Genomic DNA, 16501 nt, shown 5'->3' on the forward strand with positions numbered 1-16501 from the left:
TGTGATCATGCTATTCGCCACAGGAGGTTGCCATCTTTGTTCCTTTGCTCTCGCCTGCTTGTGCCAACAGTCTCTGGTGATCTTTCTTTCTTTAATCAGAGATGCGCTTTATCTGGGTCTCCATAACCCTTGTTGGCAGCAAAATTGAAACAGCAATTGAGTTCAATCTGATTAAAGAGCAGATAAAGGTTTATTTAGGAACTAATATACTTGATAAGAAAGAGGAGAGACAGCGATAGGTTCCTAACTACACAGGACCATAGTTAGGCATTTTCTCAGAGAAGGAGTGCTTGGGGAGCTGGTGCTGGCAGGGGGCACTAGGAAATGGACTGTGATGGTGTGGGAGTCATTTGCTGGCCAGCTGCAACTCCCACTCACATTGCCATGGGGCTGACTTTCCTCTCAGCCCCAGTAAAGAAAGTGCATCCCAGGGAGGGGGATTGAGTTCCCCCAGACCAAAGGATAACCTGTCCGTCACTCAATCCCACCATCACCCTCACTTTCCCCTCTGACTCATACATAATCGTCTTTTACAGCCAGGTTAAATGGGTGGGGAAGGGCGGCTGCAAGAAAGGAACTGCAGAGAGCTCCACATTGGAGTCAAGCTGCCTCTTGTGCTGTTCAACCTTCCGCTCTGCCCCTGCTTCAAGTCTTGATCAGGAAAGGTCCTGGCTCCTGGGGAACAGGCAAAGCCCACCAAGTCCTCAGTTCAGTCAACCCTGCCCTGGAAAGTCCCTCTCATGCCTTTGGTGACAGGCCAGGCGGCTTCCCCTTCAGCTCCAGCTCTGCTGGAAGGTGAGGGGCTTGAGTCAGGACTCATGGCCAAGAATTTTTTTTTTGTGGGAGGGTGTTGCAATAGGGGGCACCCCTGATGTGATAGAGGGTGCTGCCTGCTATGCTACTCCACTGGCTATGGCCCTATAACTACATCTCTAGCTGAGAGAGAAAGACAGTGTGGCACTTCTGAGAAGAAAAAGGGAATTGCCCTAAGAGTAGCCATCTGGAGACAGACAAGGAATTACACTTAACAGGAGAGGGAAGGTGCTGTTCTCACTATCCCATCTAATTGTCTTCTTGATGTCTCCTTCAGGGTCTTCTCATCTTCAATGTACACCAGACACTGCATTTTCCAACAACACCTTTCCATGCCAATGGGCCCAACATGTGGTGCTGTAATGGTACAGGAGTTTATAATGGGAACAAGGTCCGTCATAGACCTCTAGGATTTTTCCCTTTATATCTCCAGACCTTGACCACTAATGATTGCACACAGCTTGTTTCATGGACCTGTGTAACTGATTAAATAGACTCAGGGTCACCAAAACTGATGCCATAATACATACGTTAGCCTTTAAGGTGCCACAAGACCCGTTTCATATTTTTGCTAAGAGCCTCACAAATATCAGGGATCTATCTAGCATATCATGGTGCTTTAATGGTATAAAATTCCATGACCAGATGAAGCAGGGGTCACCTTGGATTTCCAGAATTTAAGAAGAGCCTGCTTATATACATAATTATAACCTGCCTGTACTGTCAGCTTCTCAAGCATGGCTGTTTCAATGTAATAAAATGCAGACTTGTTGAGGCTACATTGTACAGTTTTATCTTATGCACATTTCCTTGGAAGTCAGTCCTACTAAACTGAATGACTCTTGTTCCTGCATGCTGTCTCAAAATCATATCATATCTACCTACTCTGATATTATGGAGAAAACCTGTTTATGTGAGTTTGATCCTCATAGTTTTACAAAACCCTAACTCAAGGGACATAAATATTGCTGAATCATTGTAGATTTCTATAGTGTACTCTGCTTCTCAAGGAAAGACCCTCAGAAGCCTCAGTTTCTGTAGGGTAGTTCAGGCCAATGGATACCCATGCCAATCAGGAGACTGCAAAAAGCAGATTATTTGAGCCAGAGAGCCAAGCGCGTATTTTTGAAACGCTTCTAGATATTGTTTTCCTGCACCAAAACACTACTTTGTTTGGCAGGCTCAGTACAGAATCAGTGATTACTTTTGTATATTTGCAATTTTGTTGGTAAAATAATAACAATATCAATGCATACTTTTCAAATGAAATTGTACAGACAAAAGAGTGATCACTAGTTCATTAATTCAAGCAAACATCTTCATTTCTGTTTGTGCTCACCGCAGCACAGGAAGCATTTACCTCATACTGAAAGTATAATATGAAAGTGTTAACCTAATTTATTTTCACTGTCTTAGTGGTTTTAGCAGTTCAAATAAATGCTTAATCTAATGCCAAATCAAACTCTTCAGTAGAACATGAACTTTTCAAGGGTTTATATCAATGGAATGCACTCCACAGCTCATGGAGTGTCACATTTGTAATTTCCATCAACCAAAAAGAGTCACATTTACTATTCTGTTACTAGCATGAGGCCTGCAACTCAGGCAGGCAAGTTGTACACCCTGGGAACACCTACCCAATCACAAGCCCCACCTGGCAAAGGCCTTCTCACTTTCCTGAAACATAGGGCAGGTGTAACATTGGGAAACAGTACTCAGAAGAGCTACAAATGGCAAGTCAAATAACCCCTGGCTTTAGGGTTGCCAGGTCCAACTCAGGAAATATCTGGGGACTTTGGGGGTGGAGCCAGGAGACTTTGGGGGTGCAGCCAGGAGCAAGAGTGTGACAAACACAATTGAACTCTGAAAGGGGGTCTGGCCATTACATTTAAAGGGACCGCATTCCTTTTAAATGCCTTCCCTTCATTGGAAATAATGGAGGATGGGGGCACTTCTTTTGGGGCTCATAAAACTGGACCCCCTGGTCCAATATTTTTGAAACTTGGAGGGGGGGGTGTTGAGGAGAGGCACCAGATGCTATGCTGAAAAGCTGATGCCTCTACCTCAAAAAGCACCCTTCCAGAACCCCAGATACCCACAGATCAATTTTCCATTATATCCTATGGGTACCAATCTCTATAGGGTATAATGGAATGCCTAGCGGACATTCAAAAACACTGCCCCCACTTTCTGATAATCCTGAAGTGGGGGGAGGGCCTCTAAATTAGGGGATCCCCTGTCCCCAATTGAGGATTGGCAATCCTACCTGGGATACATGTATCTAACAAATGGCCTACACACTGTAGCATACTTCTTTTTGTAAAATCACATCTTGATTCCTCTTACTGAAGTCCTTCAGTGGCTAATTTTCATACATGGCTTATTTCTAAATAACCAAATAATATGATTATGAAAATTAATATATGATAAAGACTTTAAATGTGTTAGCTCTAGAATCTGTCTTTTTGCTACAATAATGGTGCCTGGTTTGTATGGTGCAGAAATCAGAAGTGAATTCCACTGAGAAGGAGAGTGCACCATTCAGCCTACTGGCTTACACAGAAAAAGGAACAAGAAGGGCAGTCTTGGGGCTGATTGTATGATATGGATCTCAGAGTTTTGGCTCCAGTGAAATCCCCTTTTTTGAGCAGCAGCCTGATGGTGGGACCCAGTGACGGTGGGACCTAATTGGGCCTTTACCTCTCCACTAGCATCTAGATAGAGTTAACTTCTCTAGGAATTATATAGTACAGAATAATTATAACTAAAATTTTGGGAGAGCCTGCATCAAGGCAGAGACATCAAAATTATTTTCAGTTTTATGAACCTTGCATGTTTTTTTTAAATTTTGGAAATAATACTTCTTGGCGTTCAAGCAAGAGGTGGTGTGTCCATGTCATATATAAATATCTGCATGTAGCAAAGGCATGATGGACCTCCATCCGAAGTGTTGTTGGTTGACAGAATTGCCAGACAGGGATTAAGGAGTCAGCCTGTTTTGAACTGAGCTGCATTTCTCCTGAGGGAACTGGATCACAGCTTGGGGGTGCTATTAGATAAGTTTCTGTGTCACACAGAGCCTTTGCTTAACTTTGCACAGTGTGCCAGCTGTGGTCTTTGCTTGAGTGGTGGGACCTGGATACATTTATCTAAGCTTGCCATTCCTCAGCACCCAGTTGAGATCCCTCAGTTTTGCAAGATTCTCCCCTCCAACAGCCACCATGTGCCTTCAAATCTTGGTAGGCTTAGAAGAAGCTTGCAAAGAACTGCTTGAGTTTGGGAAGGTGTGTGTGCCTTTAAATATCAGCAGGACAAAGCTGCGAGGGGGAGGGGTGAGAGTGTGAGAGAGGAAGCCAGCATAGTTTCTCTGTTTGTTTGGCATTCATTTCAGAAGTTTTTGTATGGATAGTAAAGAATTAACCAGAACTTGATTATTTGTATGGATAGTCATAGACTGCTCTGTTCAGTAGTTTCATTTTCCTGTGTTAGTCTGAAGAAGTTGGTTGAAATACAGCAAACTGATACATCCAGCAACTTCTGTGAGCAAACTGCCACAGATCGCAAAAGTGTGGGGTTGCTTTGTGGCTGCTTTGTGTGTGTGTGTTCATTTTCATTTAGCGGAAGTGCAGCTGCTTGGGGAACCCTCTGAAGGCAGAAAAGAGGAGGAAATGAAGACTATATTCAAGGGAATTGCTCCGTTGTATTTTAATTATTTATTTTAAGGAATAGGAAAGTCTCCAGGTTCCACCCCAAAGTCCCCAGTTATTTCCTGAGTTGGATCTGGCAACCCTCCTTTATCCATGCATTGATCATGACCAGTTGGATTACTGCTATGAGGGACTGCTTCTGAAGGCTGTTTGGAAGCTTTAAAGTTTTAAAACTCTATAACAAGGTTGTTGACAGGCAGGAGTTACAGAGAACGTATTTTGTCTTTAAAGAGCTATGTTGGCTACCAATTTGCTTCTGGGCACAATTCAGTGCTGGATATTACCTTTCAAGAAAAAACTAGTTTTGGGCCAATATTTAGAGAATCGCTTGGTCTCATATGTGCCTGGCTGCATTCTTTTTTTAATTACAAATCAAATAACCAAAAAAGCCATTTACACTAAAGTTGCTGTGGCAATAAAAACAAATTAAAATCAACAGAAGTCATTAATATTTGATAATATTCAGATCTTTTCATTATTTCAGTGCTTTTTCTGTGTTAGAGTTCACAGAAGTCGGAAAGAGGAGAAGGTGGACAGGTAATAATAAAACTGATATGAGAATTTTTCTATACTCCTCCACTTACTGTATTGGGGCTGGGCTGTGGCTACATCTGCTGGTACAGCCAGGCCTGGTAGAAGGCCAGCTAGGGCTGGCAGACAAAGAATCTCTCTCCTCTCCACACTGTGCCTCTTTGTGTTGCTTCCAAGGCACCTCACCTCAGTGTACCCTAGGAGATGTAGTCCAGTGATCTGACACGGGTATTGTGGGAACTGGAAGAAGACAGAAGAAGGGTTTTCTGTCTGTCAGTATGAGCCCACTCCATGCCTGGCTTGGCAGGATTTATAGTGAGACAATATATTAATAACCACTGTGTAGAGAGATTCGTCCAATCCCCATAATAAACCATGTACAAAACTATTTATATAAAAACAATCACTCATTTATTAAAAAGTAACCTCAATATCCAAAAATCAAAATGTATATTACTCAATAATAATAATAATAATAATAATAGTAATAATAATAATAATAACAATAACAACAACAACTTTTTATTTGTATCCTGCCCTCCTCGCAAGCAGGCTCAGCAGCAAATCTTACTTCAACCAACTACATTCCATGAAACAATTTTTCAAAATCTTGTGCCGATAATACAACCATTCAGTTCAGCACTGAAATGCAAGAAATGTTATAAGTGCTCAATACCAGACAACCAATATTATTATAAACAAATCATGCAGAATTTATAACTGGCTCAACAGGCTTACAATAAGAACATAAGACAAGCCATGTTGGATCAGGCCAATGGCCCATCCAGTCCAACACTCTGTGTCACACAGTGGCAATTTTTATTTTTTTATATATATATATATATATATATATATATATATATATATATATATATATATATATATATATATATATATATATACATATATATATATATATACATATATATATATATACATATATATATATATATACATATATATATATATATATACACATACACACACACACACACACACACTGTGGCTAATAGCCACTGATGGACCTCTGCTCCATATTTTTATCTAAACTCCTCTTGAAGCTGGCTATACTTGTGGCCGCCACCACCTCCTGCGGCAGTGAATTCCACATGTTAATCACCCTTTGGGTGAAGAAGTACTTCCTTTTATCCATTTTAACCTGTCTGCTCAGCAATTTCATCGAATGCCCACGAGTTCTTGTATTGTGAGAAACAATGCTATAGTTACAAACCCAGCAAACCCAGTTCCACTGAACAGTTCTGCACTTGGAGAGCTGGCAAATTCTACAATGGGAAGAGGTGCCAGAAGTTCCTCGTTTCAGCTGTAGCCTTTATCACAACCAAAGATGTCATCAACAATTTACAGCAGCATGGAAAGTTGGCATAGATTCATTTTTTTTTAAACTTAAGAATGCTTTATTGAGTTAAGAAGTGCGATACAGATATAACAAACGAAAACCATGAGTATGCATCAAATATCAAATCATGACACCATGAAACATTACAGAGTGCAGTTACGAAAGTAATTGACAGGACATCAATATAGTGTGGTATGAGGCATTGGGGATTCTATTATCAGCATAAACTTTATCAATGAAAGGTCGCCATTTTTCTATAAAATTTGAGGAAGCAATTTGTTGGGAACGATGAGGGCTTAAGTCATAAGTGAGTTTATCCAGTGCAAAATAATCCCACAATTTTAACCACCAAGTTTGTCGTGAGGGGGGAGAGTGTTGTTTCCAAACTAGAGCTATTGCAAATTTAGCAGCCACAAACATGAGTGAGATCAATTCCTCTGCAGATTCGGGGATATTTGAGTTATCTAGAAGATTTAAAAGGGCAAATTCGGGCGTAAATGGAGGAGAATATGATGTGAGTTCTTGTACTTCTTGATAGATTTGTCTCCAAAAGCTATTTATGATTGGGCAGTGCCACCAGGAGTGGAGAAAAGTGCCCGTCTGTCCACAGTTCTTGAAACAGAGGGGTGAGATGGAAGACGAGTGCGCTAGCTGCACTGGGGTACGGTACCATCGTGTGAGGACTTTAAGGGCTTGAAGCTGGACATTCATTGCTTTCGTTTTATATATGGAAGAACCCCAGATGGCTTGCCATTGCTCCTCAGTTAGTTCTATCTGCAAATCTCGAGCCCAGGCACCTTGATAGGAGTGCGGCTTTGCATTAAGGGGGCTGAGTAGCAATTGATATATTTTTGATATCAGTCCTTTGATCGGGATTGAATCACCAAATAGGATCTTTTCAAAGCCAGCAAGGTGGACGCGCAGAGGGGGACTGAAGGAATGTGTATCTAATAAATGTTTAAGTTGAAGGTATTCGAACCAGGGTAGTCGAAGGTCAGAGTCAGCCTCCAGAGTCACTTTATCTTTCAGTACCCCCTTAAGAAGAACATCAGCAAATCGGGTCAGTCCTAGACGTTTCCTTGCATAAACGAGTCTTTACTCAGCGCCGGAGCGAACCAGGGCTGTCTAACAAAAGTGGTTAAGGAGGAGGTCAGGGGAGCTAACTTATTACAGTGTTTACGCCAAACCTGCAGCATGGAGGCCAAAAAAGGGTTCGGAGAAGAAGAAGAAGTTTTGACGCGCTTAGACACACACCAGAGTTCCTCCTGGAAAGAGGGGGCCCTGAGATAAAAATCCTCGATCGACTTCCAGTCCGCCACGTAGGAGGACCTATAATATTTCACCAAATTAGTGAGGATAATAGCATCATGGTAGTTTGAAATATCTGGGACAGCTAATCCACCCAGCGAAATAGGCCGTCTACTTGAGGCAAAGTTGAGCCTTGGCTTCCGATGCTGCCACACAAATTCATTTATTTGGGATTGCCATTTATGCAGCAGAGAGGCTGGAACACACAGAGGGACCGCCCGTAAATAGAACACAATCTTAGGTAGAATTAATGATTTAATTAGATAGATACGCTCCAAAAGGGTGAAAAATTTTTTCCCCGAGTGGGATAGGAGAGAATTGATAGATTTGGAAATTTCTGTCTGGTTAACGGTTGGGAGAGTAGTGAAGTCTAACGGGATGTGAACACCAAGGTGTTTCCAAGATTTTCTAACCCATTTGTATCGGTAGTGCTTGCTGATAAAAGAAATAGAGGTAGAAGATAGGGTAATGGGGTGCAAGAGAGATTTATCAAAGTTTATGGTGAGGCCTGAGGCGATAGCGAAGTCTGAAAGATGAGAGTGAGTTGCTGGAAGTGACAAGGAAGGGTTGGTAAGATACAAGGTTATATCATCTGCGAAGAGACTAACTTTAAAAGCTTCGGTCCCCACGAGAATACCATGGATGCGAGCATCGTTCCTGATTTTGATGGCCAACGGCTCAATTGCAAGAGCGAATAGTAGGGGCGAGAGAGGGCAGCCTTGCTGTGTGCCTCTAGACAGACTGAAAATAGCTGAGTTTAAATTGTTAATCCGAAGTAGTGCTGAAGGAGAGAGATAGAGGGAGTCAATAAGAGTACGAAATTTGGGACCAAAATTCATTCTTTCTAGTAAGGAGTGCAGGTAGAGAGGTTCGACCGAGTCAAAGGCCTTCTCTATGTCTATAGATAGGATGCAGGCATCCTGAACAGCTTTGGTTTTGCAATGATGAATCAAATTCAGTGTTTTTTGGGTGACATCAGTTAAGTCACGACCAGGGATGAAACCCGACTGATCAGAGGCAATATAATTTGCCATAAAACTATTCAGTCGCCTTGTTAAGTTGCTAGTAAAAAGTTTGTAGTCGGTGTTTAAAAGAGATATCGGTCGGTAAGACTTGGGGTCTAATTCATCTCTCTCTTTTTTGTGTAAAACAATAATTTTGGCAAGACTCCAAGACTGAGGGACTGAGCCAGAATCGAGAATATAGTTAAAAAGAGATAGTAAGTAGGAAGATAATGTAGAACTATAAGCTTTATAAAATTCAGAAGTGAAGCCATCCAGACCTGGCGATTTGTTTGTGCGCAATGATTTGATGGCTTCAGCAAGTTCCAGCTCATCAATGGGGCGGTCAAGACACTTTCTGTGGGCTTCTAGCAAAGTGGGGAGTGTTGTAACGGATTGAAAAAACTCAGAGATCGCTTCAGGTGGTGGGTTCTTGGATTGGTATAGAGAAGAGTAGAATTGACTAAAAATATCTAAAATAGACTTTGAAGAAGTGCATACAACGCCTTCGCGATTTCTGAGACCCTTCACATTCAGGTTGGTGGCTTGCTGTTTGGCTTTCCACGCTAGAAGCCTATGAAATTTTGAGCCCCGATAACAAAAGGCTTGTTTGGTAAATAGCAGATTATGTTTGATTTTTTCAGTATCCAGGGCCTCTAACCTTTTCCTTTCCTCTTGCAAGTGCTGAAATGTTTTTTTGCTGCAAGTGCGTTTATGTTGGAGTTCAAGATCTGGCATAGATTCATGACAGTTTGAAATGTATATCACACCATTGACATTTTCACATCAGACGGCAGTCAAATATTCAAACTCTGGCAAGCGAATACTCTTCCGTGAGGAGAATAAGCAAAAGAATCAGATAGTGGAGGAGCAAGTTGCACACACAATGATATGTCAGGGATTTTGTGCAGAAGCATTCTGTCAGCTTTGAGAAACTGTCACTTTTGCAGAGGGCACAGTAACATTAATCTCAGATCTATTTTTTTAATTCCTGAACAGATAATTGGTGCTCTCAAGGCTGACATTTCTGACTGGCTATTTGATGGTACATGTTTGGCCATGATCCAGTTAAGGGTGCTGTTTGCCTATCCTGCAGTAATTAATGTTAGCTTTCCCTCCTTCTATAAAACACTTTCTTTGCATGTGCAGAGCCTGATCAAGCCATCAACAGAAGCAAAATTAAGTATAGGGAGTATCCTCACTTGTTGGAGACAAAGATGTTCATAGATTTGTGGAGGATTACTGAATCTTATATCCTCCATCATACTTCACCCCCCACACACTATGGTTTATTAATTACATTCCAATATTGTATTTACTTTGCAAATCCACTTGGAGTCACTGTAGCACAGCAACTAGTCTGGTGCTTGCATTTCATTGGTGATGTATTGTAGAACATGAAGATCTTTCCAAACAAGGGAGGGATTTGTGTGTGTGTGAGTGTGCAGTCTTTATACACAGAGATAACAATTTCAGTATCTACAAACACTATTGTAAATGTTCAACCAAGAATTACACTGAAGAGAGACTATATGGTCCACATATAATTGGTTGTAGATTTAAAAATATTTTTAAAATAAAGTTTTTGCATTCTGATATGATTTGCAGGGAAATGTGAAAGTCATGTGACAGATTCCTGCTTGATAGATTGGTATCTATTAAAGTAGGGAATTGTTATGGATTTTTCTTATTGTGACTTGTTTGATTGGTTCTATTATCAATTTGGTTTTTTGGGGAGTTTTTTTTGTGGAAGGAGAGGTAATTCTACCCCCCCCCCCAAAGTAAAACATGATGTGGAATCAGAGAAACAAACTGATATCCTGTGTGATATGAGCTTTTATAGGCAATAGCCTCTTTATCAGCAATGTGAATGGAACTGTAATGTTCTGGTGTGCTGTTGGCATGTATCATTTGGTCGAATCTCTTGATAACAGTTTTAAAACAGTTTAAAATATGTTCATTGTCAAAAGTTTTCAAAATAAAACCTTTGGCATTTTACTTAAGGTATCAGATAAAAATCCACTCTACTGTTGTGATGTGTTGTAGGTTTTACTCAATACAGATACCATTTATTTTCTTTTCCATGTCAGTATGTATGTGAAGTTATTGAGATCAACCTTATAACTGGTCGAATTAACACTAGCCTAATCCACCAGTTGTAGTATCGAGTCCCTACACATTGGATAGTGCAACATCCTGAAATTCCTTGCGGCTGGGAAGAGCCAGTGTGGTGGTTGCTGTGCTGTACACACATCATCTATTTGCAGTTAAAAAAAAAAAAGTAACAGAAGAGATATTTAACAGAAGAGACAGCTAACAGAAGTGACTAGAGAGAACACAGGTCTTACAGCTAGGTAAAAAAACATAAGGGGGAAGAAAGAGAAGGGACATTAATTTTAAAATGGTGGTACTAAAAGTCAGGGATAGTTTTGTTCAGTTTTGTTTTTCTTCATGAAAGGCTACTTAAGTGTTCTTGTGGTGGAATAGTACAGTGGAATCTCTAAATAAATCAAAGACATTTTAATTTTTGTTCAAGTTAACATTTCACAGTATGGAAGTGTGGTATTTGTTATCACTAATGATATGAGCAGTAGGCAAGAGGTACCCAAGATGCTCACAGAATCACATTCCACATTGCACTTTGAACAGCATAACTTCATTCCCCCAGTGACAAATGGTTGCAGTCTGAGAGAAAACTATGATTGCTGCACAACAGAACACTACCTTCGGATGCACCTCCCCAATAACAATTCAGTTAACTGAGCAGCAACTGCGCATTTATTGCACATTAAGACCCTTAGGAGTTAGTCTCTAGGGAGGTGTAACAACATGTTTCATTCTGAGAAGTTTAAAATGGTAACTTTAAAATATTGATAGTAAGTACTTGTACCTTAGGTGTTGTGGTTATATGAAGGATTTCATCTCTGTACTCTGTCACAAGGTACTATATCAAAATACACAACAGACATTGTCGGTGGAAAATGTGTTGACTTTGTAGCTTTGCAGTCCTTCTGCATTATTGGTACTAGTGCATTACACAAAATGATACAAAATAGATGAGAAATGAATTCAGTTTAAATGCTTAGAGAAAGGATTCACAGTAGAGTCACAAAAATGTAATTAATGGCATATTGTACTTTTAGAAATTCCTGTCAGTTCCCCCACCCCCATAGGATAGAAACTGATACATAGTAAATCAAATATTTTCTTGATATTATTTTTTCTAAATAAGTTAGGAACATTTTGAGTTTGGAGTGGAAAATGTAGTAAAATGCAGAAAACATCTCACCTCTGATAAATGAGGTGTGGGGATTTCAAAAGCAATGCTGTGTTTCTGCCTTTTTTCCCTTTTCATATATTGTGTATGACCAAAATAGTTTTTTGATTCAAAATGAGATTTTCTTATGCAAAAATAATAACTTTAGTATTTTGCTCTTTCCCAAAAAATATTTTTAAGGATTTATTTCACCTGTATGTATAAAATGTATACAGTGTTACTGCATTGATTGCCAAGAAATTGCATTTTTACCAAATGTATTTTATGTTAACATTAGCGTCTTGGTTTCCATATAACATTCTTGTAAATATGATTGTCCATTTATGTTCCATTACATTTAAAAAGAATCTTAATTTTAGAGGCTAAATCATGTTTAGGTTAATGAGGAGGTATGAATGTTTTTTATTTCACTCTGCAATAATATTAAATCTATTTATAATGTCGCAACATGCTCATTCTGTGATGCAGAATGCCCTAAAATCTGTTTTTATACCTACAGGATAATAAACCCATATCCTTACTCAAATTTTTGTAGCATTTTTAAATATGATCCCCAAACTAACATTAAATTTAAAAGTAAACATTTTAAAATAATATTTAAGTGAAGAAAATCTATAATGAATACTGAAATTTTCTATTCAGTTGACAGTACTTTTCATTGAGGATGATTGATAACTATTTTTAAGTAACATTGAAAAGCTTTTCCAAAAATATAATTCAAATGAATATTTGATGACTATAGAAAAATAAACATTGGACTCATGAATAACAACAGTCAAAATTCAAACATGAGGGTGTATCCTGAGAGCATATTTTCAGTGATATTATGAATCTGAAACAAAGGTAGATAAAATATGCTAGGGTGTGGATTCATAACAAAATAAATTACATAAAATAACAGTTTGCACACTTCATTGGCTTTATATGCATTTCAAGTTACAAGAATACTGTCTAATAAATTTTGCATTTATACAAAATCAAAGGTTCTTTCTGCCAGTTAAAAACTTTCTTTTGAACAATTAAAAATTTCAGGTAAACAAATTTAATTTGAATCTTGGTAATACTCCAAAGAATATTCATTTTTTTTCTTGGATTATTTTAAAATCCTTGCATTTCATGGAATAGTTTAAAGATCAGAGAATTTATTCCAATTTAACATTATAATCGAGATGTCTATAGTGTTTTTGCAGGCCTTTACACACCTAACATTTTTCTTTCCCCACTTAAACTGCATAATGTGAAAATGATAAGCAGGCCCTTATATGGTTCATTCACCAGGAAGCATGCTCAACTGTAATTGCTGTTGAAGGTAAATCTGATGTCCATCCTGAGTTTGCAGCTGTACTGTGTGTGAAATGGCTGTCAGTAGAATCATTCCACATGTAATGTTGCTTTTGTACTGTTTGTTTTTAATGTTGTAAGGATTTGTTATGTGGTGCTTATGGTAAAAATTGCTTTTCCAGCTTCATTCTAAAAAACTGATTCTAGAATGCTACACATTTATGCCCCAAATATCAGAATATTTTCCAGTCTGAAAAGTTTCATAAATCTTTACTATACTTTAATTAAGGCAATAAAATTAAAGCTTTTGTGCAAAATAAAATTTTAACATCAACTTCTCTAAGGATTTTATTCATTTAGTAATTAAACTGAGCTTGGTACAAACATGTAAAAGAAGAAACACACATACTCCATTGAAGGATCAAGAATATTGTCATTTTGTGCACATTCAGGCTGCTTAAATCTTGTGGAAGTCCACTATATGTAAGATTGAAGGCCATCTGCTCTCACTGAAATCTGATATACGCAGCTGCAGGATAGAGCCTTGTGACACGGTTTCTTGCATTCATATTCTGGAAACATCCAACTGCACAAGAATGCAATGACAACTGAAATAACTTTTGTTGCTAATTCCTACGGCTTTAGCAATATACCACATTGTACTTCTTACACCATCAATATTGGTTACTTGTGGTGTTTTCCATTTGCAAAATAAGAAATGTTATAAATATAGTTTTTATGCTTTTAAGGTATAGATTGTAAAGCTGCTTTCTGCAAGGGAAGGCTGTGAGCATTGACAAATACAACTGAGAGAGACAGATATTATGTGGAGAATGTATATTCAGTGTAATTTCCTGTCCTGTAAAGAGTCATTCCTAGAAGGCCACAAAAGCAGAGTGAGATTAATAAGTAACATGGAGAAGAAATAACGGTGCAGCAGCCACTGGTGAAAGATAGTGGTAACATGCATCACCTAGAAGTTATACACACATTTAGTTATTTGGGTGACTGGTATGCTGACTATTCGCCTAAAGCAGGGGTCCTCAAACTTTTTAAATAGGGGGCCAGTTCACTGTCCCTCAAACTGTTGGAGGGCCGGACTGCCGTTACTGTACAAGGCCGCAGGCCGTCAGTTCTCCGTCTTCTGCATCTCTCTCCTTTCCCCACACCACACACCCCGGCCTAGGAACTCACCTCACCTCGGTATCACCTCACACTCTGTCTCCGCCGCCTCAGCCCAGTGCCGGAAGTGTGCGTTGCTAACACGAGTTTAGGTCGAACGTCACTTCCGGTCTGATTTTGCCATAACCCTGCGGGCCGCATAAACGTCATCAGCGGGCCACATCTGGCCCGCGGGCCGTAGTATGAGGACACCTGGCCTAAAGTAACTTGCAATCTAAAAAGTCATGGAAAACATTGTAAAAACTATTAAAATATTTTGATGTCATAAAACCCTGTCACGCTTAAATTCAGAGTACAGTACTGAAGCACAATCTCAGATATCAGCGTGAACAAAAGTTTCTTTAAATAACAGTGCATTGGTAACTAATATAAATATATACATCTCCTAATCTACTCCAGAAGATGCATGTACTGCATGTACATTTCATGTGTTGGATCAAGATCCTCATGTGCAAAAGAATGGGGAGTGCAAGATTCCTAGTACTAAATGTCCCTTGAGCTACAGGTATGATTCCAGACACTGGCCATATAGGTAGTTGCCTGTTATGGAAATGGAGGACTGAATTTACTGGTTTGTTCATAATTTTCTTTTAGTACATTTTAATTCCACCTTTTATCTAAGAAGCTCAGGGTGGTGTGCATTGTTCTCCCTTCCTTCATTTTATCCTCACCAAAATATCCTGTGAAGGAGATTAGGCTAAGAGCAAATGTCTAGTCAAGCCAGGGTCAACTGGCACAGTGTGGATTTTAAACTGGATCTCTCAGCTCTTAGTTCAATACTCTATGCCACACTATGCTGCTTTTCTACAATACATGTCTTCAAAATAGCTACATTCAGCCTTCCTTCCCGATAATGGAATCTCATCTCTTCTGAGAAGGTATTTGACTGACAAAATGTGATCCACTCCAGTATCCTTGCCAAGAAAACCCCATGGACAGTACAAAAGGCTAAAAGATATGGCGCTGGAAGATGAGCCCCTCAGGTCAGAAGGTGCCCAATATGCTACTGGGGAAGAGCGGAGGGCAAGTCCAAGTAACCACAGAAAGAGTGAAGCGGCGGGGCCAAAGCTGAAAGGACGCTCAGCTGTGGATGAGTCTGATGGTGAAAGGAAAGTCTGATGTTGCAAAGAACAATACTGCATTGGAATATGGAATGTAAGATCTATGAATCAAGGTAAGCTGGATGTAGTCAAACAAGAGATGGCAAGACTGAACATCGACATCTTGGGAATCAGTGAACTAAAATGGATGGGAATGGGTGAATTTAACTCAGTGGATCACTACATCTATTATTGTGGGCAGAAGAAATGGTGTGGCCTTTATAGTTAACAAGAGAATGAGGAAGGCAGTATTGGGATACAATCTCAAAAATGACAGAATGATCTCAGTCTGTATCCAAGGCAAACTATTCAATATCATATTTTATTTATTTTTATTTATTTTATTCGATTTATATGCCGCCCTACCCCACCGAAGCGGGCTCAGGGCGGCTCACAACATAAAATTCTAACAATAAATCAAAAATTAAAATACATTAATAATTTACACAGTAAAATAAAACACAACTGTCAGCGTGCTATGCTACAGTCTTCTTAAAATTCAGCTATTCAGGTATTCAGATATTCTGATGTTCAGATGTCAGTATGCCAACCGTAAGAGGACTGTCTTACAGGCCCTGCAGAACTGCCCAAGGTCCCACAGGGCCCTCACCTCCTCTGGCAATTGGTTCCACCAGCAAGGGGCTGTGATCGAAAAAGCCCTGTTCCTAGTTGACTTTAGACGGGCCTCCTTTGGCCCGAGGATTGTAAGGAGATTCTGAGAACCCGATCTCAGCACTCTCTGGGGAACATATGGGGAGAGACAGTCCCTAAGGTAAGCAGGTCCTAGGCCATATAGGGCTTTAAAGGTAATAAACAGCACCTTGTACCGAACTTGGTATATTATCGGCAGCCAGTGCAGTCCCCGAAGCCCTGGCTGAATGTGCTCCCATCTAGGGAGCCCTAATAACAGCCGGGCAGCGGTGTTCTGCACTAGCTGCAACTTC

This window comes from Heteronotia binoei, chromosome 1, assembly GCF_032191835.1.
Source record: "Heteronotia binoei isolate CCM8104 ecotype False Entrance Well chromosome 1, APGP_CSIRO_Hbin_v1, whole genome shotgun sequence".
NCBI classification, from domain to species: domain Eukaryota; kingdom Metazoa; phylum Chordata; class Lepidosauria; order Squamata; family Gekkonidae; genus Heteronotia; species Heteronotia binoei.